The sequence below is a fragment of the Schistocerca serialis genome, chromosome 3, assembly GCF_023864345.2.
Source record: "Schistocerca serialis cubense isolate TAMUIC-IGC-003099 chromosome 3, iqSchSeri2.2, whole genome shotgun sequence".
Lineage (NCBI taxonomy): Eukaryota > Metazoa > Arthropoda > Insecta > Orthoptera > Acrididae > Schistocerca > Schistocerca serialis.
Genome location: NC_064640.1, coordinates 1,079,834,542 through 1,079,861,288, shown reverse-complemented (window position 1 = coordinate 1,079,861,288; position 26,747 = coordinate 1,079,834,542). Strand labels below are relative to the sequence as shown.

Below are 26,747 nucleotides of genomic sequence, written 5' to 3'. Positions count from 1 at the left end.
TTGAGTTATTTTCTTGGCTCCAAGGGTTTGTGTGGTACCAGAAGGCATATATGTTTCTAAAAATGATTCTAAAAAAAGTGCAAGTAAGGACAAAAATCATGAATAGAGTGGCAAGCTACAACACATTCGTGAAGAAACACTTGTGACATTGGACAGAATTGCAGCTTACCACGTTGATATCAAAAGAATATAAACACACAGTTTCACATGTAGGAAGCACAGACATGTACCTCTACATGCAAAAATGACCGACAGCTTGTTTATCGTTCTGTAGGCCTACTGCGTTTGTCATTTTCGCCTGTTGCCACAAGTACGACCTTCATCTTTATATTATTCTAAGTGGGACAAGCAACTGCAAAATAGTGGGAGAAATATGCTAAAAACATTATAATGAGCTGATTACACTACATTTCAAGAAAAACCAAATATTTGAATAATTTTCAATCAATCAGTCAGTGCACAAGGTGCTGACAAAATAATGTCATCGCACGAAAGAAGCAAGGAAAATTAAGTGACTAAGAACAGAAGTGAACGAAATACATACCAAAGAAATCAGCAGCCCAAATGAGCCAACTTCTTCAGTTTCTTATTTGCTTTCTTGTTGTTAGAAACTAAGTCTTGATTCCAATATTTGAGCCGGTAAACGAGTCTCACTTTAACAAATATCTTGATTAACAGCAGCTTAGTTTCTTCACAACATCCAGGGGGAAAACTTGGGACAGCCATCAACAAGTTTACATATAATTCACCACAGTTTTTCTTGTGAGAATGTTCATCAAAAACTGAAGCCATCTGATTTTCACAATCCCTCAAAAATAAACAAATATTTTCACTGCAAATAACCAAGCTTCAAAATTGCCTTCGTAACTTTTGAAATGGCAATAAAATTTGTCATTTGCATCTAAGTCCTGGCTGTTGTCTACAAGTAGATTCCTGCACTTGACACAATTATGTAAAGAAAAAAGTTTCTTCAATATGTAACCAAACACATATCTCATACTGTATTGTTCTCCAAGGTCTGCTGGAACTTCCACATTTGGTAGCTTTGTTGCAGAACTTGTATCACTACTGCATAACAACTGTGAGACCTTTAATGTTTGAGCAGATTTCATGTCCAGTATTGCCTGATCCCAGTCAATTCCTTCACAATTACTGCTTCCCACATTAGAAGAATTTATCAGTTTGCTTAGTGTACAGTTGTTAAATGCAGCACAAAACTGCCTTGGAGATGGGTTGCTGCAAAAACCACCTCTCTGCCTCATAGTTGAAAAAAAGTTTTCCAATGTGTCTTGGTTAATTTTACGTGAGAATAAGTACAATTTTGTTCCAGTCAGTACCTCGGCAGCAAGCATTTCCAAAGCACATATATTGCTTAGAAGCCCCTTTACACATTTTATCCTCAGGAAGTAATCTTTTCCATCAGAGCCTACAAATTTCCAAGAGTGAATCCATGGCTTCATCACATGTAGAACATCCAGATGCTCTGAATCACTCCTAATACAGTTCCTTAGATGCACAGGCCCTTTCACACTGTATGTATTAAAGAAATCAAAAATGTCATTAACTTTCTGACAAAAGTCTGAAGTGCCAGTTGCAGATAATGGCATACTACCACAAAATACAAGTGTGTCAATACCAGCTGCCACTGTGTGGCTTAACACACAAACTGCAATACCCACTTTCATTTTTGAAAAAGCTGGCAGTTCGACAGCTTTTTTAGTCAGCTTCGGAGCTAACTTGTATTTCCTGTGCAAGTCATTTGAATAGAGCTGAGAAATGTCCTTCCAAGAAGCAGTACCAACCAAACCATCATTTGATGTATGAATTATGTCATACCTAAATAGGTTGTTTCTGATGTTCTTAAACAAATGTGGGGTATCATAGAAGAAATAGATCTTCTGCTCCTCATATACCAAACTTGGATTGACTTGTGTAATTCCGTCTCTTTCTCCAGTCCACAAAATTTGAACCCTGATCAGTCACACAGGTCTTTACAACCAAGCCAATTTCCTTAAGTCTCTTGACTACTTCATAAAATATAGCAGTCGAATGCATAGCTCCCACTGTTCCTTTACAAAAACAGTACAGCAATGGTTGTTTGAAACAAGAAAAAATGCCACTAATCATTATCACCAACACACTGTTCGCAATTTTAGCTGTGCCTCATATGTCAAATTTGCCATTAGAGACATTTCATCCAATGACATGTTCACAAGTTTATCATTATAAGAAAAATGTTGCACCTTTTGCTTTAAAAGATGGAATATATTGTCACTTATCCCACATTTTATTTGTATGCCTTCCACATACCTTTGTAATGTAGCCCTACGCACTGATGGAAGCATAAAACATTCTGACAAAAACCTGTATGCCTGAGTGCTGTAATATAATAAATTTAGAGCAAACAGCTTATTTTCGTCTTTCCATCTTGCAGCACGTTTCTCTTTCAATGGCATGCTAATCTGGCTTAACAACAAGTCAAGGGCACTTTTTTTAAATATGGGGATCCTATGGTCTTTAACATTCGTTTGTCCTTGTTCACTTGCTCCTTCTGATACAGTTTCTGTCGCTGTCTGTAGGCACTTTCCTTGTCCCGTAATAGTTTCGCTCGAAGTCTAGCGATTTGCACATTCTGACACTTCACACGCTTTTGTAAGACACGAACAGCTGCACTTAATCTAACCACTTCATCGTCAAAGCAAGTCTGTGTTGACAATTCACACGAATCTGGCACTGATACATGCAGAGTTGAACCGGCTGCTTCTGTGTCATAGGACTGTTTTACTGCTTTAGATTGACTGTCGAATCTTTGTGGCAGTTTCCTCTTCATCGTCAGCTGAGGTGGCTTATTTGGAATGTCAAACAGTGTGGGTACTGCATTCCACACGAGTTTGTTGTTGTCTGCGTTCATGAACAGGTTTTGTTCGAAATGTAGCGAACAAAACCTAATATTATTATACAGGTACACTGGTTCTTTCTTAATGAGGTCTTCTCGCCTGCTATTAACAAGCCATTTTCTGCTCCTAAAACGAAACATTCATCATTTATACACATATAGTTTGCAAGTGAATCCTGACGATACAGTTTAGTAACATGATGGTATATACCTCTCAGGATCCTTAGGAAACCTAAAAAAAGACAGCTGTGGTGTCTTCTTCCTGTTGTTGGTGCAATGTATTGCGCTACAAACGCTCCCGCCAGTAAAAGCCATTGTATAAATCAAAATAAACAACCACTATTCTCTTTCACGATCGCGCCGAATTCACAGTGTAACCTACCAGCCTCTTGGGGCGCTGCTGGCAACAAAATCGAGGCGAAGTGTCGCGACTGTTATATTAGACTGTGATGTATCGAAGAATAGCAAAGAGGCTGATTACAAGTGAAAACTTGTGAATTGTGTAAAATATCTTTGACGTTGGAGTCGTCTTTGACTATTGTCGTGGTGTGTTTTGACGGAAGAACAATGAGAAGGTCGCCATCATAAATAATTTTGAATTATGTTACTATTATTTTTGTATTAACTAAAAAGAAGAAACTACATTTGAAGAAACTGTATTTGAAACACCAAAATGAGAGAAACACGTTGAACCACGTCTTTTCTGCAGCCGACAACGATGCATTGTGGAATCATACTTAGACAACTGAAGCCAAGACTAATATCGCCTTGCAAACGTCTAACGGAAAAGGTACTGTCACGAAATATGGCAAGATAGTGATCATATTTTCAACTTGTCTCTTAGCCGGGATGCCATATTTCAACTGGGGACTGTAGCCGGGATATTGCGTTCACGAGATTTTCAACAGTGCTACGAGGAAGAACAGTTTTGTGTGTTAATACCAGTTTCTTCAGAATGTGTGTTGCAGTGTTTGTGTTCATCGGGAAGTAAAAGTTTTGGAGAAGAAATGTTTCGGCAAAAAATTAATTTTCGACAGAAGAAAATACTTCAAGAATTTTGGTCAACAATCACATGGATGGAAAACGTGGTTCTGCAACAGTAGAAGAATGTTCCAGATAAGTCACGAAACCCTCGTATTTTGTTAAAACAATATTTTTATCTTGTTTTATATTGTTGTGTATAAATTTTTGTTCTTCACAATGACTTATGAGATTTTCGAGAGTATTGTGCCTAAAGTAGAAAGTAGTAATTTAATAGACTTCGAACATCAGGACAGGTCAAATGAAAGAGAAAGAACCGATAAATTTGATTTAAAAAGTTTTCTTGTAAATTTTACGAAAGAAATTAAACAATCAGTTGACGACAATGAGACTTACTGGGATGAAAAAATTGATAACATTTTGTTGCAAGTCCAAGCAGTCAATACCCAAGTGGGTGAGCTTTCGAACAGAGTTGGCAGTGTTGAGGAAAAAATTGAATCTGTGGAAGCAAAAGTAAATGAAATTGATGCTAAATTGAGCGGTGAAATTAATACTGTACAAAATGAGTTACTGGTAGATAGGGAACGAAATTTAATGGGTTTTAATGAGATAAAAGGGGATATTAAAAATTTGGATGAGAATACAAAAAGTTGGGTCGACAGAAGCGTCCGATCCAACGCGTCGGCTTTGACCCGTGACGGAAGGGTGTTGTGTGTGACGTCATGACGGCGCGGAGTTTGGTTTGAGTCCAGTTCCGTTTTATCTTATTTTATTTACTTTTCTGATCTGTTCGTTCTATCTCGTAAGATTTTTTTAAATTTAAAAACACTTATTACTTATTTTAATTATCTGTTTCCTCGAGTTTCTGTTTTAGTTTATTATATTTATCTTTGATCTGTTCGTTCTATCCCGTGAGATTTTTTTTTTTTAAAAAGACAAAAAACACTAATCAGCTACTGAAGCACCTTTTATCTTCTATGGGTTGCAGGGGTTACGACCCCTGGGGAGGTGGGTCGGTATTCATGCATGGCTGTCTTCACTTACACGTTGTAGGTACGCAAGGCGTCTAAATTTGTTTATATTTAGTTTGCCCCCCACCGAAAACACCCCATTTCCCGCGCTTGTCCCGTTAGTGTCATTAGGCTTCTGTGTTTGTTTTTGTTTCCGCCATATTTGTGACGTCATGGGTCAAAGCAGACGGGTGGGATCGGACGCTTCCGTATTTCCCAAAAGTTTTAGTAAAAAATGTAGAACAAAAAACTGACAATCGTTTGGTTACTCTAGAAGAAAAAGTAGAATGCAATGATTTAGAAAACAAAACATCTGTCAAAGAACTTAGCGAAAAAATTGAAAGTTTTAGCATTGAATTTCAAAGCAAAAATTACAATGTCAACACATGTAATCTTGTATCTAATATTCCATTGAAGCACTTTTCGGTAGATGGATCCTTACATCCCGTTGATTTTATGCTGTATTGTAAGGATTGTTTTTTACCTCACTCACCAGATGAAATAAAAATTAAATTTGTGAAAAAATTCTTGGAAGGGGAAGCTTTGACTTGGGCAAACCAGATTGTAACTCTGGAAAAATTTTGGGATGATCTTAAACAAACTAGAATCAAAAGTGAATTTTTGAATGGGCGAAACTATAGAGAATCAGATGGGAGCATGAAACAATTTTGCAAAAGTGAACTTCAAAAACTTATTCATTTAACAAAACCTTTGGATGACTTGATCAAAATTGATACCTTAAAGAGAAGATTGCCATCAGCAATGCAGTTGAGTTTAGTTCATTGTCCTGATAGTAATGTAGAGCAGTTTCTCAATTATATTGACAAGTTAGATAGGGTAACAACACGAACACACAGTGGGTTTACTCAGAAAGGTAATGGTCAAAATTGGGGAAATGACAACTTTCAAAAAAGGGAACAAAACAATTATCATGGCGTCAGTCAAAATTCAGGGGGATATAACAATTTTGAAAAGAAGGACCATAATTTTTATCCAAAAGAAGAACAACATTTTCACATTAATAATCAACAAAATAGAGAACACTTTAGGGATCAAAATCACAGAAATTTTTATAGAGGTCAGTGCAATAGGAACTACCAACAATCAGGTAATGTTTGGCATAGGAATGGGATCAGAAATGTTGATCAGAGACATTGGCAGAACCACAATCAGCAGTTCATACAGGAACCAGAAATAATAAACGAGTAGACGCCCCCTTGAAGGTCCGCAAGGTTGAGGCAGAAGGTGAGCATGATGAAAGGACCAATGGATGTGACTATCATAAACCCAAACATGACAGTTCCAAACCTAAGCTATCACATGAGGTTATTAGTTGTTACTTATTGAAAAAATTTCAAGAGGAAAATAATATTGATAAAGATAAAATTTTCAGTACACAAGAACATACAGTAGATAAAAGTAATTGTGATTCATTTAATTTAACAGAGTTTTACACTCGGGCAGAAAAGAACAACACTTTGTCAGATGATGTAATTTGTAGTAGTTCAGAGATGTGTGTGAATGAAAGAGAGAATGCATGCTGTGAGAATGAAAATGTTGGTGAAATTGATCTGGTAATTTTAGAAAGGGGAAATAATATTTTGGGGAATAATTTGAATGTGCATGACCTGAATATGTGTAATGATAATGATGTTGTTGATAAAGTTGATAATGATGGTAATGGTATTGATGATGATGTTGAGGAAAGGTATTTCATTAGTTTAAATAGGGAGTTGGGTATACACATGGTTGAAAATGGATTAAATAGTGAGAATATTATAGAAATTCCCAGGGATGTTACCAGGATGAATAAAGCTCACAAGCTGGATGTATGTGAAAGTGTGAATTTTGATGTTGTTGGTAAAGAATCTGACTACACAAATAACGATGACACATGTATATCTTGTAACCTAAGTGAAACTTTTACAGATACTAATGATACACACACATTTCTTATGAATATATGGCTGAACAGTGAAACTATTTCTTTTGACAAGAACTTTAGAAAGATGCTTATTAATGTATGTGAAACTGTATGTCCTGAGTGGTGGAAAAAGATGAGATATTTTATTTTTGAAAAGCTGAAGGATAAGTACTTCAATAGTATACAATGTGATTTGTATGAAAATTCTTGGCTATTTGAGATAATAGAGAGTACTCATGACACTTTTGTCTCTTGTGCAAATTTTATAACTGTGACAATTAATACATGTAATGATATGCCATATGATTCTGATAAGTATAGGTTTGGGGAAATTGAAAGTGATTTATTACATGAGGATACAGGTTCTGAGAAAATTTTGCAGTCCTTATATAAAAGTTCAAATTGGGTCATGGATTGGTAAATGTTTAATTGATACTGGAAGCGAGATCTCGGGAATATCTGAAAGGTTAAGCAAGAAATTGAAAGTGGGGAAAGATTATGTTGAAATGCCAGTTGTTGGGGTAAAGATAAAAGGTGCTACTGGGAAGAGCAGTAAATTGGTAAAAAGCCAGGCTTTAGTGACATTTTTAATTGAAGGCAAGTTGTTCACACATGGATGTTTTGTAATTCAGGAATTTAATGAGGATTTTCTTTTGGGTATGAATTGGATAGTAGAAGTAAATACAGCATTTGATTGGGTTGGAAAATAACTTTTGTAGAAACTAGTGAAAGGGAATACATTCAGACAAATTTTGTGAACACACTTGGTGATCGGAGTAATGGAAATTTTGACAGTATCAATTTACTAAAAGAAAATAGATTGGAGAATATTGAAACTCATAGATTTGATACTGATGAAGTTGAATTTGGGAATTTAGTAAATTTGAAAATTTCAGAAACACAAAATTTATCTGGGGAGCAAAAACAACAGTTAGAAAATCTGCTGTGGGAATACAGTGATGTTTTCAGTGACATACCTGGAAGGGTAAAGGGTTATCAGTGTGAGCTTCAGGTAAAACCTCATAAACCATTTTTCATAAAACCATACAGTATTGCAATATCAAAAAGACCTGCTGTTGAGAAAGAGCTGAAAAAGATGGAAGGATGTAATATAATGGAAAGGAGTATCAGTGCATATAATAATCCTCTAGTAGTAGTTTCGAAAAAAGATGGTGGAGTAACATTGGTTTTGGACTCTACACACTTAAACAAAATTTTGTTCAGACAGACAGACCATCCTGAAAATATTGATGAGTTACTCTATAAATTTACAGATTTAAAATATATGTCAAGTTTGGATCTAACTTTGGGTTTTCATCAGGTACCACTTTCGGTTAATCCTAGAAAATATACTGCTTTCTTGTACAATGGTAAGAGTTACCAATATTGTGTTGTGCCATTTGGGTTAAATTCTTCTGTTTCTGAATTTATAAGAGCTTTGGATCATGTACTGGGGCAAGAACTTGCGTCTAAACCGATAATTTATGTAGATGGCATTTTGGTTACAGGGCAAAATTGGGAGGAACATTTTTTGATTTTGAAGTCAGTTTGTGAAAAACTTAGAAAAGGGGGGATGACATTGAAATTAGAGAAATGTAAATTTGCAGTTTCTGAATTAAAATTTTTGTGTCATATTGTCACAGACAAGGGAATTTTGGCAGATCCAGAAAAAATTAAAGCAATTTCAGAAATTCCTATTCGTAAGACTAAAAAACAATTAAAGTCGTTCTTTGGGTTATGCAGTTATTACCGAAAACATATAAGTGATCAGAGTCTGAATGCACCATGTTTAAGTCAATTACTTAAGAAAAACACTGTTTGGGTTTGGTATAAAAGTTGTCAGGAAGAGTTTGATAAAATTAAGCAAGAGTTGAGGAAGCAACACTTATTACACAGACCAGATTTTAATTTACCATTTTGTTTGAACACGGATAGCTGTAATTATGGGCTTGGAGCAGAGTTATTTCAAGAAAGAGTAGAGAATGGAGTTAAGATACATTGTACCATAGCATTTTCAAGCAGAATGTTGCTCAAGCGTGAGAAAAATTATACAGTCACAGAGAAGGAACTTTTGGCAATTCATTGGGCTTTTACAAAATTTAGAATTTACCTTGTTGGACATAAAACCATAGTATTTTCGGATCACAAAGCTTTGAGTTACTTACAAGAGTGCAAATTATACCACAGTAGATTGACCAGATGGGCAATTTTACTGCAACAGTTTGACTTTGAAATCAAACACATAAAAGGTTCTGAGAATGTAGTAGCTGATTCACTTTCAAGGTTACCAATTGGGGGAGAAAGGGAGATTTTTGAACAAGAGGAGGAAAAGCAATTTAAAATTAGATACTTGAAAGGGGTGGAAAATGAAAAAACAATTAGAGCTATGTGTAACAAAATTAGAAAAAATCAAAATTTAGATCAGAGTTGGAAATTAATCAAAGAATGTTTAGGCAAGAAGGGGTATGAGAAACTTGATAAATTTTACAAATTGCATAAGGGGATTTTATTTCGGAGAACAGATGTAGATTCTGATAATTGGAAACTGTGTTGGCCAGAGGCAGATGCTGATAAGCTGATCATTTACATACATGAAAGTTTTGGTCATTGTGGGATACAGAAGTGTATTCAAAAGATACAAGAAAATGTTTATTTTTACAATATTGGAAAGAAGGTAAGAAAAGAATTGGCAACCTGTGACAAATGGCAGAGATTTAAAGTGAGCAATCAAAGATGTGGTGGAGAGATGCAAAACATTATTCTGGAAAAACCTTTAGATCTTATCGCAGTGGACTTATATGGAATGTTACCAAAGAGTAAAGGTGGTTACTGTTACGTATTTGTTATGGTAGATGTATTTTCAAAATTAATTAAACTATATCCAGTGAAAAAAGCTACTTGCCATGAAATTATAATAAAAATTGAAAGAGATTATTTCGAACAGGTGGGTAAACCAAAAGCTATATTATCAGATAATGGTTCACAGTTCACCTCTAAAATTTGGAAAAAGTTTATTGAAAGATCAAAATTGAAGCATATACTTATATCTGTTTATTCTCCGTCCACCAATCCTGCAGAAAGATATATGAGGGAAATTGGGAGACTTTGTAGAACCTATTGTAGCCATAAACATCCAACCTTGTTTTGGGCACATTCGAAATTTTGAAGATATTATGAATAGCCTACAACATAGTTCCACAGGATTTTCACCGTATGAGATTATGTTTAATATTAGACCTCCAAATCTTATATCAGAACTTATTGAATTTCCTAAATGTACACCTTTAACTATGCAAGAGAGAGAAGATATTTTCAGGGAAACTATGAGGAAACAAGGGGAAAAGAGGAATAAAAGACATAACAATAGGGTAAGATTAACCACTTTTAAAATTGGGGATCTTGTTCTGGTCAAATCTCATGAAAAATCAAAAATGTTAACTTCAGAAATTAAAAAATTCTTTGATATCTATATTGGGCCTGTTGAAGTCATAGAAAATCCACACCCTAATGCTTATCGTTTGGTGTATCCTAAGTCAAAGAAATTATTTGGTCTCAGGAATGTTGTCTCTTTAAAACTGTATAAACAGAAATCATAATTTCAAAATTTAAATAACCTATTATCATCTAAAACAAAAGTCCTCCACTGGAATACACTTGTTAGAACAAAACTGCCTGTACAACCAAGTGTGTATATTTGCATGTATAAATTAATAATTTGAAGTCACATATTAATTGAAACTGATGAAAAAACACTGTTGTAACAAAGAATGAGAGAAAGATTTATTTTTACTTTTTTACAAAAAAAAGTCTCCATAGTGAGCATTTCTGAATTTTTCTAATTTTTGGAAGCTAAGTCTTCCCTGTGGGTGAAGGCATGCATGTGAGGACATGCATGCAAAGGTATAAGTTTCAAAACCAATTTTAGATAAAGCCTCATGATATATGAGCAGTTGATTGTTGTTTATACTGATGTTGTGGGGAGCAAAAGTACTCTTCACAAGAGAAAAATTCGGGGTAGGCATTAAAATTCATGGAGAAGAAATAAAAACTTTGAGGTTCGCCGATGACATTGTAATTCTGTCAGAGACAGCAAAGGACTTGGAAGAGCAGTTGAATGGAATGGACAGTGTCTTGAAAGGAGGATATAAGATGAACATCAACAAAAGCAAAACAAGGATAATGGAATGTAGTCTAATTAAGTCGGGTGATGCTGAGGGAATTAGATTAGGAAATGAGGCACTTAAAGTAGTAAAGGAGTTTTGCTATTTGGGGAGCAAAATAACTGATGATGGTCGAAGTAGAGAGGATATAAAATGTAGGCTGGCAGTGGCAAGGAAAGCGTTTCTGAAGAAGAGAAATTTGTTAACATCCAGTATTGATTTAAGTGTCAGGAAGTCATTTCTGAAAGTATTCGTATGGAGTGTAGCCGTGTATGGAAGTGAAACATGGACGATAAATAGTTTGGACAAGAAGAGAATAGAAGCTTTCGAAATGTGGTGCTACAGAAGAATGCTGAAGATTAGATGGGTAGATCACATAACTAATGAGGAGGTATTGAATAGGATTGGGGAGGAGAGAAGTTTGTGGCACAACTTGACCAGAAGAAGGGATCGGTTGGTAGGACATGTTCTGAGGCATCAAGGGATCACCAATTTAGTATTGGAAGGCAGCGTGGAGGGTAAAAATCGTAGAGGGAGACCAAGAGATGAATACACTAAGCAGATTCAGAAGGATGTAGGTTGCAGTAGGTACTGGGAGATGAAAAAGCTTGCACAGGATAGAGTAGCATGGAGAGCTGCATCAAACCAGTCCCAGGACTGAAGACAATAACAACAACAACCAGTTTCTTTGGCTCTTCAGTGTGTGTATCATATATATTTCCTTATATATATGAAAAATGATAAATAACTCTTGCATATTTAATCTTCACACAGTCTGTCCAATCATGACTGGTAAACGACGCAGATCCAGATATTAAAAACATCAAGTTACTGGTATTTCTATAGATACGTTAACTTTGCACACCTTATGTTATGGAAGTAAGAGCTCTGGAAACCAAGGGGCTGTTAGTTCTGTTTTGCATATATATCTACTTGATTAGTTCTCATTAGTTGGAAAATAATATTGTTGTTGTTGTTGTGGTCTTCAGTCCTGAGACTGGTTTGATGCAGCTCTCCATGCTACTCTATCCTGTGCAAGTTTTTTCATCTCCCAGTACCTACTGCAACCTACATCCTTCTGAATCTGCTTAGTGTATTCATCTCTTGGTCTCCCTCTACGATTTTTACCCTCCACGCTGCCCTCCAATACTAAATTGGTGATCCCTTGATGCCTCAGAACATGTCCTACCAACCGATCCCTTCTTCTGGTCAAGTTGTGCCACAAACTTCTCTTCTCCCCAATCCTATTCAATACTTCCTCATTAGTTATGTGATCTACCCATCTAATCTTCAGCATTCTTCTGTAGCACCACATTTCGAAAGCTTCTATTCTCTTCTTGTCCAAACTATTTATCGTCCATGTTTCACTTCCATACATGGCTACACTCCATACGAATACTTTCAGAAATGACTTCCTGACACTTAAATCAATACTGGATGTTAACAAATTTCTCTTCTTCAGAAACGCTTTCCTTGCCATTGCCAGCCTACATTTTATATCCTCTCTACTTCGACCATCATCAGTTATTTTGCTCCCCAAATAGCAAAACTCCTTTACTACTTTAAGTGCCTCATTTCCTAATCTAATTCCCTCAGCATCACCCGACTTAATTAGACTACATTCCATTATCCTTGTTTTGCTTTTGTTGATGTTCATCTTATATCCTCCTTTCAAGACACTGTCCATTCCATTCAACTGCTCTTCCAAGTCCTTTGCTGTCTCTGACAGAATTACAATGTCATCGGCGAACCTCAAAGTTTTTATTTCTTCTCCATGAATTTTAATACCTACCCCGAATTTTTCTTTTGTTTCCTTTACTGCTTGCTCAATATACAGATTGAACAACATCGGGGAGAGGCTACAACCCTGTCTTACTCCCTTCCCAACCACTGCTTCCCTTTCATGTCCCTCGACTCTTATAACTGCCATCTGGTTTCTGTACAAATTGTAAATAGCCTTTCGCTCCCTGTATTTTACCCCTGCCACCTTCAGAATTTGAAAGAGAGTATTCCAGTCAACAAATAATATTGTGGAAATATAAAACCTACCACCCCAAGAAACGACAGTGAGAAAATGGATGTCATGTAAAAATAAGCAAACACTGCAGAAAGTGCTAGATTCCCAATTTCTGGAATAGACAGGAAGATTTATGGGTCTCTATGTCAGCCGAACATAACGAATAGAATAGTTTGGTAAATACCATAAATGGATATAAGTCTGCCACAGCAGCCTGTATTCGAGATGACTGTAACTGCAAAATCATCTGAAAGGAAAAAAGATCAAGGTCAATTACAAATACACATTTTCTATCTAATCAAGTGCTTCAGATGAAGGATGTTTCATTTATTTATTTATTATACACCTTTAAAAATGCAACCAACATAATCTTTTGTGTACACAGACATAGCAATACAATTACATAAATAACACGCACAGACTAAAAAATATTTTACGTAATTACTGTTCGACATTAAATTGTCCATCATACTGCGCATGATGTATTCTGTAGAATCACATACATAATTTTAATGTAATGAAACTATATTACTGTCTGAGATAATTTTTAAAGCCTGTTTTGAACTCTTCTATTGTATAAAATGCTTTTTCTCTCAAAGCCACATCTGTGCGACGTCTTTAAACATATTGGTGACACATTGTGTACCTGTAGTGACAACATATTAAACTGTTTTACCCTCATGTATTTGTAACTGTCTAGAGTTTCCTTAAGTCTAGCGACTGTGATGTCTGTCTTCTGTTTTAGGTGTGTATTATATTGACGGGCCACGTGGCTACACCACCGCGGGGTCGAGGCACCTTGCCACAGTTCCTGCAGTCCTCCCCCCCTTCAGAGGTTCGGATCCTCCCTCGGGCATGGATGGGTGTGTTATCCTTAGCGTGAGATAGTTTTAGATTAAGTAGTGTGTAAACCAATGACCTCAGCAGTTTGTCCCAATAGGAACGTACCACAAATTTCCAAAATAACATCAATGGATAGAGTGTTTTAGTTTGTAATAATGCTAGTTTTTTTTGTATGTAGGCCTTTTAGACAACTTAATATGAAAAGAAATGTAGCTGTTGGTATTTTTATTTATTTATTTTTTTTTTAAATAGGGTTTCCAAGACTCATTATTTACAGCCCCACAAATGCATCTGAACTCCTTATTTTTGCCAAATGTGATCTTTTTTTGCTCCAGGGAAATTACTCAATAACACAATGGCATGTCAATTGTGCTTGGAAAAAGGTATAGTATGCATTTAGCAATAGCTTATCATTAACACATGACCTTAGTTTACCTAACAAATATGTAACACATACTAAGTTAGTAGAGATATATTTGGTATAATTCTTCCATGTTAATTTCGTGTGAAGACAGAAGTCAAGAAGTTTAGCTGAAGCAGTTATTGCCATCCTCTTTAATTGATAAGGTAAAGAGAATATTTACAGTTTGTCAGTATTAATACAAAATTCAGTGAGATGGAACCACTTACTGGCTGCTCTGAAATGATCCCTACTTTACTGCTTTAATGCTCCTCAATTTTTACCAGCTGGAACAAAAGTGGTACCATCATAACATAAATTTTCACATATTAATCACTGGCTATGACATAACGTATCGTGAGTCACTAAAATTAGGAAGTATTATGTTATGTAGCTGGCATTTGGCTGAAATCAGAAATTAGTGGCTAGTGTTTGGTTGAAATCAGAAATCGGTCATGTGACATTCCTCACTCACTAATTTTGAGACACAGTATTGTATCATCATATTTCATTGTTTCCATGTTATAACTTGGATTTTTTGACAGTATGCAATTTGAAGGCAACGTCAAAAAGAAGATTTATCACAAACACATCACTCTATATACAGTTTGTTATAATTAAATATCCCTTAGACACATCAGTCCTTAAGAGATTTCAAGATGAAATGCATTCACTGTGGTTAGAGACGTATTGTTATAGAACTGAAAGAAGTAGGATAATATCCTAGAACACACTAATACCTTTTCTCTCCAGCTTTGCTTTTGTAACACATTCTGGGTCTTCTTATTTATGTAATAGAAGCATGTCCCACAATATTTGATGTTATTTACATGAAATGAGTTTCTTCTCTTTCATGGCTTCAAGCTTAAAAAATGAACGATGAAACTGCTGCTAGTGAAACAAGCAGTAAAGACATTTACATCATATGAAATTTATATTTTTTCTTATCACAAATAATTGACTTTTTTTTAATATGTCATGATTCCTGAGGGTGTGGTTAGGTGGGAACCTACAAGTAAAGCTTAAGTTACTGCGAGTGAAACGAGCAGCAATCATATGTATAGTCTTGCTTGTTACCAATACTTTGTGGTTTCTTTGAAATAAGCCACGATTTTTGAGAGTGTGGTTATACACAAACCTAAGAGCACAGCTTAAATTGGTGCAAATGAAATAAACAGCAATCATATTTGTAGTTTTGCTTGTCATAAATGCTGCGTGGGATTAGCCGAGCGGTCTAAGGTGCTGCAGTCAAGGACTGTGCGGCTGATCCTGGCAGAGGTCCGAGTCCTCCCTCGGGTATGGGTGTGTGTGTTTGTCCTTAGGATAATTTAAGTTAAGTAGTATGTAAGCTTAGGGACTGATGACCTTAGCAGTTACGTCCCATAAGATTTCACACATATTTGAACGTTTTGTCATAAATATTTAGTTATGATCGAATCTTTAGCAGCGCTTTCATAAATGTGGTAGTCAAGACAAAGAGCACATTACACTGTGGGAGAAAGATATCATGTCACAGTCTGATTTCATGCAAATGCCAGTCACACACTGTGGTACTTCCTGATTTCAGTCACTCATAGCATAAGAAACAGTCCCTAATACAACATAAAAATGCTATCAAGTTATTGTGTCTTTTCATATAAATCTTTTCACTTATATCTACTTTATCAGCTTTCACTTTGTAATTTAAGTTTTCTTATTTAGAAACTATCATCAGCATTACTAACACCTAGTGGAAATCAGAACCACCCACAGTAACATTATGTGTGTGGAGGATGGCTTCTATGGACTAATCCCACTAACTCTGATACGAAAGTGTGTTTCACTTTGCTTTTTGGTACTTTCGTTAAATATAGTTTTTAAACATATGAGATAGATTGATCAAACTGTGAGGTCAAAATGCCGTGATAGAAGAGATCTGATTAATCTAAAAGAAGATGTTTTAGTCATTATTAATTAACTAAAGCAGAAATAAGGATGTAGCAGCAAATTTCAAGATAACTCAACCTTACAAAATCCGACGCCTAATACGTAATGTGCTAATCAGATACAGTCTTTTAATATACCAATTAAATTATGTATAAATTTTGATTTTGTAGTAATTATTGTTTTTGTAACTTTTAGCCCTTCTGTCCCCACACCAAACCAGTTTAGTCAATATATTACAAACACGATTTGCCTCCAAACAACAGAGACAGAGTGTAAGGATACCTGAACATCATTTTGGTTGTCTTTGAAATTGTTTAAACGATAATTCGATTGAAAAGTCATTGTGTAATTCTAACCTGACGCCATAAGAACGACATTACACATCACCATTTTAAAATTAGCTGTTATAGGCAGTTATCTACTAACCAACTAATAAGGGACACATTTGTTTGGTTTGACAGCTTCAGATGACAGTGTGTATTTTCTTTTCTGAGCTATGATATGGTGCAAACATTGATGGCAGCCATATTTAAATGCAGCAAACGTGGATGTTTGCAGAAATTTATTCAGGAGTGGTCAAGGTTTTAAAATTTTCGTATTTGATATGGTCCTCAGCAGGCAATTATACCTAAGAATAAATTGTAATATGGTATTATCAGTTTTATTGTATCTCAAAGCATTGGTAGTTGACTCAGTATATTTTGAAGAACACACTACTTTCATAACCCAAAAGGCAAGCATATGTCATAAATAAATGCAAAGTAAATCTTTTTGTACTAGTAATAATGAATATGGATACATTCTTTTCAATTAAACGATCGAAAATGACATCTGCATATGATTCAACAAATCGGGAAATTATGGCAGACAATATTCACTAAAGATATTTTCATTCATATAGTTATAATGTTTAGATTGTCACTGAATACTGCAATAGAACGAAAAAGTCAGACAGGCTACATAAACCTTGTTGAATATCACAAAACTAACAATAAAAAGTGACTGATTAAAATAGTAACTTTGAAGTCATCTGGCTTACAAAATGTAAAGTCTGATCATGTGAATGGATTTATTAGATTATTTTCACACCATCCAGTGTTTAGGGCTGGCCTGCATAATTAAAGTAAAATGAAGCTTCTTTTTTGGTTTGTTTGGATAATGTGCAACCCACAGTCAGCATTCTAAGCTCCCAAAAAAACTCAAGTTAACCAGTAGAACTGACTTAACAGCCTAGAACTGAAGAAACAAGATGATACTCTAACCCCAGGTTGTCACAATATTGTGCAACATGCCTACTGCACTTCAGGGTTCATAACTCTATAGCTACATGTAGGCAATGATTTTGCCACAGTGGTAACACCGATCCCCATTGTGTGACCCAAGTTAAGCGTTGTAGAGCTTGGCTAGCACTCGAATGTGTCACTATCCCTGTCTGCCAAGTGCTGTTTGCAAGTGGGGTGCATCGAGCAGGTAGTTTGGAGAATTTAAAAAGGGAAACAAATATGAAGATTGATATATTTGAAATTAGTGAAGTGCAGTGGCAGAAAGAACAGGACTTCTGGTCAGGTCTGTACGGGGTTATAAATATGAAATCAATTGGGGATCATGCTGGGATATGTCCAATGATGAAGAAGAAAATAAGGGTGTAGGTTAAGTTTCTATGAACAGCATACACATCATCGTAGTCAAGAAAAAAATGAAACCAACATCCACCACAAAATTACATGTTTATATCCCAACTAGCTTTGCACATGACGTACAGATTGAAAGAATTTATGATGAGATAAAATAAATTATTCTGATAGTTGAGGGAGAGTAGAATTTAACTTTGATGAGGATTGGAATTAGGTAGCAGGAAAATGAAAAGAAGGGAAAAGAGTATCAGGACAAGGACTGGGGGAAAGAATGAAAAATTCTGGTAGATTCTGCATGGATCATAATTTAATCATCACTAATAGATGGTTTAAAAATCATGAAATAAGGCTGTACACATGGCAAAGACCTGCAGACACAAGAAAGATTTCAAATACATTACCTGATGGTAGGACAGAGATCTCGAAACCAGATATTAAACTCAAAAAATTTCCAGGTGCAGATATGGATTCTGCAAATATTTTTATTGGTTATGAATTGCACATTAAAACAGAGGAAACTGCAGAAAGGTAAGAAATTAACGTGATGGGACACAGATAAGTCGAAATAAGCAGAGGTTGATGAGAATTTCAAGGAAGAAGTAGGCAACTATCGACTGAAAGAAGCTTAAGAAACCCAACAGAAGGCAAATGGGTAACACTGAGAAATAAAATGGTGAATATAGTAGAGTATCAAACAAGTAAAAAGAAAAGGACCAGTAGAAATAGCTGGATAATGCACGAGATATTGAAATGATTGACGAAGAAGAAAATATAAAAATACGGCAACTGCAGCCGTGAAAAGGAAATACAGATGTCCAAAAAGAGAGATTGACAGCAAGTGCAAAATGGCTAAGCAGAACCTGCTATATGAGAAATGCAAGGATGAAGAAGCATGTATAACTAGGCAAAGATAAATTCCGCCCACAGAAAATTAAAGAGTCCTTTGGAGAAAGGGAAGCTGCTGTATAAATGTCAAGAACTTCAATGGCAAGCCAGTACTAATCAAAAAAGGCAAAGTTGAGAGGTGGAAGATATACACAGAAGAGCAATGCATTGTAAATTACACTCCTGGAAATTGAAATAAGAACACCGTGAATTCATTGTCCCAGGAAGGGGAAACTTTATTGACACATTCCTGGGGTCAGATACATCACATGATCACACTGACAGAACCACAGGCACATAGACACAGGCAACAGAGCATGCACAATGTCGGCACTAGTACAGTGTATATCCACCTTTCGCAGCAATGCAGGCTGCTATTCTCCCATGGAGACGATCGTAGAGATGCTGGATGTAGTCCTGTGGAACGGCTTGCCATGCCATTTCCACCTGGCGCCTCAGTTGGACCAGCGTTCGTGCTGGACGTGCAGACCGCGTGAGAGGACGCTTCATCCAGTCCCAAACATGCTCAATGGGCGACAGATCCGGAGATCTTGCTGGCCAGGGTAGTTGACTTACACCTTCTAGAGCATGTTGGGTGGCACGGGATACATGCGGACGTGCATTGTCCTGTTGGAACAGCAAGTTCCCTTGCCGGTCTAGGAATGGTAGAACGATGGGTTCGATGACGGTTTGGATGTACCGTGCACTATTCAGTGTCCCCTCGACGATCACCAGTGGTGTACGGCCAGTGTAGGAGATCGCTCCCCATACCATGATGCCGGGTGTTGGCCCTGTGTGCCTCAGTCGTATGCAGTCCTGATTGTGGCGCTCACCTGCACGGCGCCAAACACGCATACGACCATCATTGGCACCAAGGCAGAAGCGACTCTCATCGCTGAAGACGACACGTCTCCATTCGTCCCTCCATTCACGCCTGTCGCGACACCACTGGAGGCGGGCTGCACGATGTTGGGGCGTGAGCGGAAGACGGCCTAACGGTGTGCGGGACCGTAGCCCAGCTTCATGGAGACGGTTGCGAATGGTCCTCGCCGATACCCCAGGAGCAACAGTGTCCCTAATTTGCTGGGAAGTGGCGGTGCGGTCCCCTACGGCACTGCGTAGGATCCTACGGTATTGGCGTGCATCCGTGCGTCGCTGCGGTCCGGTCCCAGGTCGACGGGCACGTGCACCTTCCGCCGACCACTGGCGACAACATTGATGTACTGTGGAGACCTCACGCCCCACGTGTTGAGCAATTCGGCGGTCCGTCCACCCGGCCTCCCGCATGCCCACTATACGCCCTCGCTCAAAGTCCGTCAACTGCACATACGGTTCACGTCCACGCTGTCGCGGCATGCTACCAGTGTTAAAGACTGCGATGGAGCTCTGTATGCCACGGCAAACTGGCTGACACTGACGGCGGCGGTGCACAAATGCTGCGCAGCTAGCGCCATTCGACGGCCAACACCGCGGTTCCTGGTGTGTCCGCTGTGCCGTGCGTGTGATCATTGCTTGTACAGCCTTCTCGCAGTGTCCGGAGCAAGTATGGTGGGTCTGACACACCGGTGTCAATGTGTTCTTTTTTCCATTTCCAGGAGTGTATGTTGAAGGTAATGTTATGGAAAGGGAAAAGAAATTAGATGAAGATGAGCTGAAAATATAACACTGGAAGAAGAATTTTGGCAGAACACTGAGGACTTAAGTGGAAACAAGGGCCTTGTAGTGGACAACATTCAGTGTGGATTATTGGACACTGTAGAGAGCCAACCATGACAAACTATTTTACCTGATGTGCAAGATGTAAGAGACAGGCGAAATACCTTGAGAATTCAAGAAGAATGTATTAATTCCAGTTTCAAAAGAGGCGGCTGCAGATAAGTCCGAATATTACCGAACCATCAATTATTTAGTCATGGTTGCAAAATACAGACACTAATATTCACAGAAGAATGGAAAAAGCCATTAAAGCTGATATTGGGGAATATGTGTTTGGGTTCTGGAGTATGAAGGTACACACAAAGCAATACTGAGACTACGAATTATCTTAGAAGACAGTTTAAATGAAGATAAACCTACATTTATAATTTTGTAGACCCAGAGAAAGCTTTCAACAATGTTGATTGGAATACAGTCTTTTAAATTCTAAAGGTAGCTGGGATAAAATACAGAGAGCAGAAGGTTATGTACTTCTAGCGAACAGACCGTATTGCAGTTATGAAATCGAAGAGCATGAAACATAACTTTAAACGTAATTTTAAATCTTTGTTAAATTTTTTCTCCCTTACATGGTTAGTGTCGAATATTTAACACCTTACCTCATTCTCATATTAATCAGACATTTGAAAGTGTTTCATACATATGAGTTTGAATCTTTAAAGAATCGGGTGATGGGTTTACTGATGAGGCACGTAAAAGTTTTAGTTGATTTTTGCTGTTTTGACAGCAAAGTAACTGAGGATGGCGGAAGGAGAGAGGATATAAAATGCAGACTGGTTGTAGCTAGAAACACATTTCTCAAGAAGCAGAATTTGTTAACATCTAATACAAATTTCAGTGTCAGGAAGTGTTCTCTGAAGCTATTTGTGTGGAGTGTAGCCTTCTACAGAAATGAAATGTGCATTACAAGCAGTTCAAATAAGAAGAGAATAGAAGTTTTCCAAATGTGGTACTACAGAATAATGCTGAACATTAGATAGGTAGATCGAGTATCTAATGAGGTGGTACTGAATCTAATTGGGGAGAAAAGAAATTTATAGAAGAATTTGACTAGAAGGAGGGACCATTTGGTACTACATGTCCTAAGGCATGAAGGTAGCGGTAGTTTGATAGTAGAGGGAAGTGTGCTGAGTAAAAATTGTAGAGGGAGGCCAAGCGATGAATACAGTTAAGCAGATTCAAATAGAGGTTGCTGTATTTAGCCAACATGAGGAGGCTTGCACAGGATACAGTAAGGTGGAGAGCTGCACAAACCAGTCTTTGATTCAAGACCACATCAACAACTACATCACGTTTTATTGGTAGCATTATTATTATTATTATATTTTCCTTATTACTATGCTTGAGACGCTGGAAACAAAGGGAATGGATACCGCTACTAGCTTCACAGTTGTGTTAGGCTTTAACCATAAAGATTGCACTGTCTGAGAGGCTAATTTTGCATTTTTGAATTGATGTTTTAATCCGAGAATGTTATTAAAATTGTATTTAGAGAAATACAATATCACTCTTTCCAACGATCTGTGTGCTGAGATGACGTGGATGCGACCACACCCTGCTCTGTACTGCTATGAGAGTATCACGCCACTTCAAGGCAGCCAGTCCCGTGTCAGCACGTCGCCACGTGACCGACGGAATGACGGCAGCCTACGGGACTTTGTCCTTCCTGTTTCTTTTGCGCAATACTCTTGCCATACGACTGGGCAAGCTGACGCATTGGTTAGCTCACTGTACTCGCATTTGGGAGGACGACGGTTTAAACCCGCGTTCGGTCTTCCTGATTGAAGTTTCTGTGATCTCCCTAAATCGCTTCAGGCAAATGCCGGGGTGACAGCTTTGAAAGGGCACGGCCGACTACCTTCCCCGTCCTTCCCTAATCCGATGCGACCACCGATGATCTCGCTATTTGGTCCCCTCACCCCCAATCAACTCAAACCCTCTTACCAAATGAGGCAACATAAAAGAAATCTATTGCTTCTATTAGTGAAAACACGATTTCTCGAAAGTTTTTAAAAAAAATGTTAATCATGACAAATAACAACCATCCTGTGGTTTTCCACACTCATGCAGCATATTTGTTTGCAGAATCATTATAGCCGTGGTTATGGCATGAGTGAAGAAACACAAAGTATGATGAAAAAATTACGACTAATTGTGGTAATTTAGAAATCTGATAATTTCCGGTATGAAAAACTGTCATCATACCCACTCCTGTGTGTGAGTTTCGTCTGAGGCGAAACGACAGGAAACTCAAAGCGGACACAAGTCAGTGTAGTGCGATTTAGGTTTAACAATAAGTTGTAAAACGAAGGGCAGCAGCGATCGAGTATTCGCTGCTGCATGGTGGTCTTACGTAGCAGCGGCGTGCGAGACGAAAGTGGAGGAGGCTGGCAAAAAAGGCGTGGCCAATATCTTACTCACAATCTCTCGACGTCAGCTATTATCGACTGATCGAGAAAAAGAAGTAGTCCATCTTTAGGCAAAGCCTTTACAAACTATTTCATTATGCCTAACTTTATATGTAGAGGTGGCAGGAGGACATTATTTGGATCTACTAGGTTTTGTGTAGAATGTTCTTCTCACCAGGTTTTAAAGACTTCCTCACAGACGGTTTCTTTCCGTACCAGTGTTCATCCCTAGTCCTACTGTCCCATTCACACAAGAAACATGGAAATTTGGTAAAGCCACCTTGCTGACCAAGGAGCATGCATGTTACTTTTAGATCGCCACATATCATCCAACCATGAGCAGAATAGCCTATTTTATTTAACATTATTTCTAGATTTTCATAGCTTTTTTTCATGTGTACAGAATGTCCAACAGGTATAGATGCATACATGTTACAATTGTCTAATAAAACAGCCTTAAAACTAGTTTTGGATGAATCAATAAACATCCTCCAGTCTTCCTTGTTGTATTCAGTACCAAACTCATTCATCAGACCTGGAATGTCTGAGCAGTGCACTAAATCACCTTCTTGTTGAAAAAAGTTGGAAAATTGCTGCTCACTCTTTCTGTGCATGTATATGCTGGTTTCAACTGCCAATAAGTTCTTTTCTTTTAATCGAAAGCCAAGCAATTCAACTTTTACTTTCATTAAGCCCAGATCCCTAACCAAATCGTTAAGCTCGGTCTCAGTAAACAATTTGGGCTCTAGACTTTCTGTATTACATTGGAATTCATCATCGTCTGGTTCATCTAAATCACATTGTGCATCAGAAAATACTTCTGTTAGAACAGAATTTAAATCATCTGGTGGGTCAGGAAACAGCAAATCTACACCATGCCTTACTGGTCGGATGGCAGTGCAGACATGTGGCGCCCATCCTTACCCATGTACATGCACAGACAGTCATAAACTTCCAAACAACATGCTATTCTAGAACAACAAACTTATAAAAAACCGGTATGCTCACTATGATACTCATCATTTGTCGGCCTGGTAGACATTGTGCAACACATTACCTTACCCAAGTGGTATGTTATACTGTATGTCACCTTTTTGTGTATGTAAATGATGTCATCACAACCACAGGACATAGAGAAATAAATAATACTGCTAGTTCAGATTGTACATTTGTCTTCAGAAACGAAAATTGTTAAAACTTTGTAAAATAAAAACCCTTTACTTATGGTATTTGAACTAAGTAATATTTCATATAATTCTATTTCAAAACATCTTTACTCATGACATAGCCCTAACCTTACTTAATGATTACTTGTGGATTACTTACAAAGACTCAGTAAAAATTTATCATTTCAATGTATCTGATCTCAAATACTTTGCTTGAGGTCGGATAAACACTGGTGCAAAGTAACCATTCTTCAATAGGAATTTGAATTCTTGAAGTAAGTTATAGTCTTAAAATGTTATGACCATATATTATTTTTTCATTGTCTCTATTTCTCTATGTATGTGGACCAGCCACAATGGTGGCTGGTAAACCAGCTGTACCTCTGTTTTAATTATCAATGGTCTATTCAGACACAGTGAGTATTCGTAGCCTAGTCATGCTGACTGGACATGGAGTAATTATTAATTCCTATTATGAATTGATCATAGTTGTATCTTCATCTGGATTACCAACTAAACTTGTGAGGAAACATAGGCTTAGGAGCCTCATTTCTTATTTCCTCTACACTTCCTTCAAGTAGGATAAGGTAAGCAGGCAGTTAACCTACTTATTCTAAGTTAAGCTAACATTCCCTAAAAATGTGTATAAACTAAATCATGTGATTTAACCATCCAAAATAAGTAAAAATTCCCCTCGTAAAAAGCTAGCAAACAAAGGTATTGCTAACCATGAGAAAAGTACAAAAAATTCTAAGGAATAGTTGTGAAACATGCAAACATCCCAAGTCGTTGGATGTATCCATTCAGTTCTGACAGCAAATTATAGTTTTCCATAGACACTTCGAGCTTTTCGGAGTTTATATATTAATCTGTCAATTCCAAACAATGAAATGTAATAAATGTTGAGAACAACTAGTGTAGTGAACTCGTTAACTTCCTACTTTCTGTGTTAAGAGCAGCACACAAAGTTAAGACAATTCTGTCCTAGTTATCCATTTCTGAAATGAGTATAAGAATTAGACCACAAAACTCAGGTTCGTTCCTGTATTTTGCAACTTTGGAGTAATCCTCAAAGCTAATAGTATCCTACTTCTGCAGAAACCCATAAATACTCCTCCTCCTACAGAAAAATCCTTCATAAAGACCATTCAAATTTTATAGCTATATTGGCCCTATATATATGCCTCCATTTTTCCTCCATTTAAACTTAAGTAATACTCCCTTTATCCCACCTGCACTATTCATAATATAATTCATGTATATATGCGTATCATGGCCTGTTCATTATTACATCACTCCCATTAAACCGCTACTTTCTCGTCTTCCTCTTATAACTTTAGTTACCTTAATTCTATTGTATTTTGAACCCATACCTTATTACTGAGCTTCCTCTTAAATATACTACTGTCTCTTAAATATACGCCTGTCTCTTAAATATACTACTCTTTGTTCAACTCAGCATGAGCAAGAAACATTATTTTGAGTAAAGTCATCTAGACCGATATTAGAATTTTCTTCATTTATTACACCACTTCAGCTCCTGCCACTATCAGAGATCGAAAAGCTTAGAACTTACAGAACAAGGTTGTCCTTAACAAAATATATTTTGTTCCTTTTACAGAGTAGCCTTTTTGGACTTAGAATGTAATCTGGATATTCTTGCCATTTATCTCTCTATGTGGTGATGGCTATGCATGTAAGAGAGAATCTATTCAGTTCTGATGTCTCTTCTGATCTCTTGTTCTTTTTAAATGTGGGCTGTGGTAAATTATGGTGACTTCTGTGAGTAATGAGTAATTCCTTAATAGTAAATGCTATCTTCTCATGCATACTTATCTAGATATTACTCATAAAATATTTATTCTCATCTATTATGTAGTGAAGTTCATAGTCAGTGTGAAATAGTGACTTGTCTTGCTTCCAAATTGTTCGGTAATTGAGTAATTCAACTCATGCTTGCCAATATTTCAGGTAATGAAAGCTATTTTTCTGTGAGCTCTCTCTCCTGGATTCGATTCTCCTTGGTACAGCTCACAATCCAAGTTGAATTATTATAAATCAATGGCTAGTTTGAACACCTGATTCACTTTAGGGTGATGCTTTTGCTGTAGGTTGCTTAATATTGCTAAAGTCTTCTTTTGTACTTTCATCACAGTTCCAGATAGTTTTCTATTTCAATATGTTCGATAAATGAGCATCTTTCACAGACTAGCCTCTTATAAAGCTCCTATAGAATCCAGCCAAATCTAAAAGTGATCATAGATGCTTAATATTTCTAGTCTCTGGACAGTCTTTTATAACTTGCATTCTTTCTGGTCTCGCGTCCGTCGGCCGTCGTAATTTAATATATTATTATTATTCTTCTTCTTCTTCTTCGTTTCACCCAACTTTGGGGTACGTTGAATCAATCACTTCTGTGTGTTCTGTGCCTTTCTTTTCGCCCAGTACTGCTTCATTCTTTCTGATCTTGCTTTTCTTTCCTCATCAGAGATGACAATCGTTCTTTTCTTTCTATTTTGGAGCTGGAATCACTCTTTTCTGTCTTTGCTTATCATTTTTGCGGTCCTGTCTGTGAGCATTTTTTCTGTGATGTGTAGTTCTCTTAAGTCTTTCTCTGTTTGGATAAACCAATTTGGTTTGGATTTTTTATTCCTGAAGTAGTCAAACATTCTTTTTGTAAGTCTATTTGGGTTCATTCAGAGTATGTGCCCATAAAACTCAATTCTTCTTTTCCTCATTGTATCCGAAAGTTTTTCTGTGGTTTTGTAGAGTGTTTCATTT

General features: G+C 37.1%; 1 protein-coding gene across 1 annotated transcript in view; it reads left to right on the top strand.

Annotated features, from left to right (window-relative positions):
• The first annotated feature begins 13,541 nt into the window (after positions 1 to 13,541).
• Positions 13,542 to 26,747, top strand: part of LOC126471506 (uncharacterized) — a 219,733-nt gene continuing 206,527 nt past the window's right edge. Inside the window, exon 1 of the mRNA XM_050099726.1 lies at positions 13,542 to 13,851. The gene's annotated coding sequence lies outside the window, so the exon portion shown is untranslated. The remainder of the gene's footprint in view (positions 13,852 to 26,747) is intronic.